The sequence below is a fragment of the Salvelinus sp. IW2-2015 genome, unplaced genomic scaffold (assembly GCF_002910315.2).
Source record: "Salvelinus sp. IW2-2015 unplaced genomic scaffold, ASM291031v2 Un_scaffold1010, whole genome shotgun sequence".
In the NCBI taxonomy this organism is placed as follows: Eukaryota; Metazoa; Chordata; class Actinopteri; order Salmoniformes; family Salmonidae; genus Salvelinus; species Salvelinus sp. IW2-2015.
Window position 1 is genome coordinate 241,283 of NW_019942685.1, and position 6,243 is coordinate 247,525.

Below are 6,243 nucleotides of genomic sequence, written 5' to 3' on the forward strand. Positions count from 1 at the left end.
CACTTCATAGATGTTCAGATATTTTTACAGTTGCCCATACCTCTTTCGCTAACCTGACAGGCCCTGTAGAATGATACACCACGGTGTCTATGGAGCTGTCTCGGGAATAGCTGTCCATCTTTAATCAAATCAAATTTATTTAGAAAGCCCCTTCTGAGATCAGCTGATATCTCAAAGTGCTGCTACAAAAAACCCAGCCTAAAACCCCAAACCAGCAAGCAATGCAGGTGTAGAAGCACGGTGGCTAGGTAAAAACTCCTAGAAAGGCCAAAACCGAGAGAGGAACCAGTGCTTGAGGGGTGGCCAGTCCTCTTCGGCTGTGCCGGGTGGAGATTATAACAGAACATGGCCAAGATGTTCAAATGTTCATAATTGACCAGCATGGTCAAAAATAATTAATCACAGTAGTTGATAGAGGGGCACAGGTCAGCACCTCAGGAGTAAAATCAGTTGGCTTTTCAATAGCGATCATTAAGAGATACCTACCGCTCCTGCGGGTCTCTAGAGAGTTGAAAACAGCAGGTCTGGGAGCAGGTAGCACGTCCGTTGACAGGTCAGGTTCCCATAGCCGCAGCAGAACAGTTGAAACTGGAGCAGCGCACGGCCAGGTGGACTGGGGACAGCAGGAGTCATCATGCCGGTTCCCTAGGATCAGTGGCTCCGAAAGAGAAAAAGAAAGAAAGAAAGAAAGAGAGAGAGAGAATTAGAGAGGAGCATACTTAAATTCACACAGAACAACGGATAAGACAGGAAGAAATACTCAGGATATAACAGACTGACCCTAAGCCCCCCGACACAGAACTACTGCAGCCATAAATACTGGAGGCTGAGACAGGAGGGGTCAGGAACAATTATGACACACCAAACCATGTGTTATAGCACCAATCCCATGTGTTATTGGACAACACCATCCCATGTGTTATTGATGCACCATCCCATGTTTATTGAACAACACATCCCATGTTCTTATTGACAACACCAATCCACTGTGGTTATTGATTAGCACCATCCCAATGTGTTTCACCCACCATGGTTATTGACAACACCACACTCTGTTCTGACCCTTTACAGTGAAAAAACTACCTAGACAAGTATAGGACTGACCATAACCCTTACAAGCTGAACTACCAGACAGTAATAGGAGCTGCCATAAAACCCGTTACAGTGAACTACCTAGACAGTATAGGACTGACCATTAAACCCTTTACAGTGAAACTACCTAGACAGTATAGGACTGACCATAAACCCTGTACAGTGAACTACCTAGACAGTATAGACTGACCATAAACCCTTTTACAGTGAACTACCTAGACAGTATAGGACTGACCATAACCCTTTACAGTGTTGAACTTACCTAGACAGTATAGGACTGACCATAACCCTTACAGTGAACTACCTAGACAGATAGGGGAACTGACCATAACCCTTTTACAGTGAAACTACCTAGACAGTAAGGACTGACCATAAACCCTTTTACAGTGAACATACCTAGACAGTAGAGGGACTGACCATAACCCTTTACAGTTGAATTAAGAATGAGCAAAAAACAGACGCTGAACAGAAGAGCATGGGGACGAGTATAGGTGCCAACTAAATAGGCCCCAGACGGTTAGTGACAATATGAGAAGGTTTATGTGAGGGAGCGTCACAGACCAGATGAGTTAAAATACCCTGCTGTCCTGCTAGGTGTTAGTGTTGAAACCTAGCACTGGGTAGGGACTTAGTAAGCAACCTAGTAGGGAAGTCTATTCCAAATCTTTTCCATGGAGAAAAAGAGTGATTAAGTTCAGCCACTGTCAGAAGGACATTTCTGTTTCTTGGAGTTCCAGAAGAAATGTCCAGATGATGGAGTGAGTAGCAGTGCAGGCTGGAGGAGGCTCCTATCCGTATCCCAACCCTTTTTCTAACGGACACAAGACCCCATGCTGCTTCCTGGTCACCTGCTGAGGAAAACAACCTCAGTAACCCAATGGATACTGTGTTGGTGTAAAGCAACATGCTGTTCTTAGCAGATGGTCTGTTTGCTGCACATTGAGATGAACACAAACTCAATGCACGGACAGTGTACACCACATTTCATAGATTGATTTGAATTAGATTGCTGTGTTTAGGGAGTTTGATGGCGGCTCAGACCTACACACTGGGATCACAAGACCACTAATGGTAGGTTTTCGTTTCTTCACCCATACTGTACGGTACATGCCTACAACTTCCCTTTCACAATTTACTCAATGGAAAGTTAACATTCACTGACATCAAAACGTCATTAGGACTAAAACTGGATACGCTTAATACTGACAGTCAGTGTGTTTTTTCATAGGAGTGGTGTTCAACTACACTAAGCCAGGGTTCCGGCAGCAGCACCAGAAACCGAGCTGGGAGTGTATGCAGTATTCCCCTGATCCAACCAGACATGTTCAACCTTCTCAACCAATGGGACCAATACCTCAACACTTCTCAGACGCCGAGATGTGGGACCAGCATACAAAAAGGTGCCACCTTCGTGATGCAACTTTAAGATCCTATTACATGTATTACCTGATATAGAACAGTTGATAAAGTCTCTATTACTGTATTACTGACAGAGAACAGTTTATTTGTTATTTAACCTTTATTAACCAGGAAAATCATTGAACACAGAGTAATTTGCTGCAAGAAGGCAGCAACAAATCAATTACATTACAGAATTAACATACAACAATACAATACATTAAGCATGATCAGCCCTTTAAAAAGCATTTACCATTCCTCCGTAACAGAGTCTCCCATCAATATTTAAAGTCTCATTACTATTACGACAGAGAATAGTTTATATTATCTTATGTATTACTGACAGAGGAATAGTTGTCAACTCTCTATTACTGTGGTTACTGACAGAGCAATTAGTTGATATCTCTTACTGTATTACTGACAGGCAAATAGTTTGATATTCTCTTACTGTATTACTGACAGGGGAATAGTGTTAAATCTCTATTCAGGTATTACCGAACAGAGGAAATAGTTGTTCAAGTCTCTATTACTGTATTACTGACAGAGGGAAATTAGTTGAATTCTCTTAACTTTATTACTGACAGGGAAAACAGTTTGTTAAAAGTATATTTACTGTATAACTGACAGGAACAGTTGTAAAGTAATATTATCTGTATTACTGACAGGGGAAAAACAGTTGTTAAAGAATGACGTATTTACTGACAGGGAACAGTTTGTTAAAGTGATATTACTGTATTACTGACAGAGGAACAGTTGTTAAAAGGTATTTACTGTATTACTGACAGGGGAACAGTTTGTTAAGTTATATTACTGCTGTGTAATAAACTTGACAAGGAAAACAAAGGTGTAAAAAAAAGGGTAATATTACTGTATTACTACAGAGCGAACAGTTGTTAGTATATTTTACGTATTTTACGGACAGGGAAACAGTTGATTAAAGATTATTACGGTATACTGACAGAGAACAGTTGCTTAAAGTATATTTACTGTATACTGACAGGGGAACAGTTGTTAAAGTATATTACTGTATTACTTAGAGAACAGTTGTTAAAGTATATTACTGTAATAACGTGAGAGAGAACAGTGTCTTTAGCATTGAGATTGAGGTGTAATGTAATAAACATGTTGTAGTCTTCTGGTTCTTTGGTAGCGTTAATAAGGAGACGCACAACTGCTACAACTACAACTCTGATGTTTCTAAACCGTGTGCTAGCAACACAGGGGAAGGCTCTCTACCAAAGAACCAAGTTCACTCAGAGGGCTTCGTCCTAGCCCAAGATCAAGAGAGCTTAAAGTACACCATAATGTGCAGGGAGATATCACAGAACTACTTCTATGATAGTGGACCAGTCCTGTTAAACTACATAGTAAATTACACGCATTAATGTGCAAGGAGATATCACAGAACTACTTCGTAATTTAGTTGGACAGTCCTGGTTTAATACATACATATAAATACATCACAAATGTGCAGGGAGTATCACACGAACTACTTCTATATAGTGGACATCCCTGTTAATACTACATAGTAAAATACATCACAATGTGCAGGGATATCAACACAACTACTTCTATATAGTGGACCAGTCCTGTTAGAGTGATGGAGGAAGAAAGAAGCGGAGAGAAGCCTTGACTTTGAACACAGGGAGCAGAGACTGAGGCAGCCACAGTGCTCACAGAAAACATACGTTAAAATTGACATCATCCCAGAAACCCTGTACTCACTCCAATCACATACCGCCCCAAAGATCCATAGATGATGCAATCTCTACTTGCACTCCACACTGTGCCCTTTCCCACAGGACAAAAGGAATGCTCTCTCATACTAATTACTAAATTAAAAGACCCTGTGACTGAACGACCTCCTCTGCAACTGGATGTCCTGGGACTCCTGATGTTGCCACCCCCCAGGTGGTGAAGGGTAGGACAACAACAACACCACCACGCATGACCGCTCAACAGGGGCCCCTCAGAGAGTTTACAAGGATCATATGAAGAGATCATCAATTGAAAATCATTACACCTAATCTATGGATTTCACAACATGGGAATCCAAGATATGTACAGTTGAATCAGAATTTACATCCTTAGTCATATGTAAAACTTGTTTTTTCAACCAACTCCACAACATTTCTTGTTAACCAACGATAGTTTTGGCAATTTAGTTAAGACATCTACGTTGTGCATTGACGCACAATTAAATTGTTTCCAAACAATTGTTTTACAGATTATTTCACTTATAATTCACTGTATCACAAGTTCCAGTTGGTCAGAAGTTACATACACAAAAAAAAAAAAATCCTGAAAATTATTCATGACTTTAGAAGCGTCTGATAGGCTAATTGACAACACTGAGTCAATTGGGAGGTGTACCTGTGGATGTACTTCAATAGCGCTTCCTTCAAACTCATGCTTCTTTGCTTGACATCATGGGAAATCACAAAGAAAATCAAGCCAAGACCTAAAAAAAATAAAATGATTGTAGACCTCCACAAGTCTGGTCCATCCTTGTGAGCAATTTCCAATGCCTGAAGGTACCACATTCATCTGCTAAAAACAATAGTACGCAAGTATAAACACTCTATGGGACCACGCAGCCCCGCATACTTCAGGAAAGAAACATTGTTTATGTTTGGAGGAAAAGGGCTGGAGGCTTTTGCAAGACAAGAAACACCATACCAACGGGTGAAGCACGGGGTGGCAGCATCATGTTGTGGGGGTGCTTTTGCTGCAGGAGGCGACGTGGTTCACTTCACAAATAATAGAGGGCATCATGAGGCAGGGAAATTATGGGATAATATATTGAAGCAACATTTTCAAGACATCATTCAGGACAGTTAAAGCTTGGTCGAAAATGGGTCTCTGCCAAATGGACAATGACCCCAAGCATACTTCCAAAGTTGAGGCAAAATGGCTTAAGGACAACAAAGTCAAGGTATTGGAGTGGCCATCACAAAGCCCTGACCTCAATCCTATAAGAAAATGTGTGGGCAGAACTGAAAAAGTGTGTGCGAGCAAGGAGGCCTAAAAACCTGACTCAGTTACACCAGCTCTGTTCAGGAGGAATGGGCCAAAATTCACCCAACTTAATGTGGGAAGCTTGTGGAAGGCTACCCGAAACGTTTGACCCAAGTTAAACAATTAAAGAAATGCTACACAAATACTATTTGGTGTATGTAAACTTCTGACCCACTGGGAATGTGATGAAAGAAATAAAAGCTGAAAAAAAATCATTCTCTCTACTATTATTCTGACATTTCACATTCTTAAAATAAAGTGGTGATCCTAACTGACCTAAGACCGAATTTGTACTAGGATTAATGTCAGGAATTGTGAAAAACTGAGTTAAATGTATTTGGGCTAAGGTGTATGTAAACTTCCAACTTCAAACTGTATCGGTTGGTCACAGTATACTTAAAAGAAAAAAGTAGGGGTGCTGATCAGAAAAACCAGTCAGTATCTGGTGTGACCACCATTTGCCTCATGCAGCGCGACATCTCCTTCGTTATAGAGTGATCAGGCCTGTGGAATGTTGTCCCACTCCTCTTCAATGGCTGTGCCAAGTTGCTGGATGTTGGTGGGAGCTAGAACAAGCTGTCGTACACTTCAAAGCCAGGAGGAATCCCTCAACGGGTCTGGTGAGTATGCAAGGCCATGGAAGAACTAGGGACATTTCAGCTTCTAAGATTGTGTACAGACCTTGAGACATGGGTCCGTGCATTATCATGCTGAAAACTGAGTGGATGGCGCGGA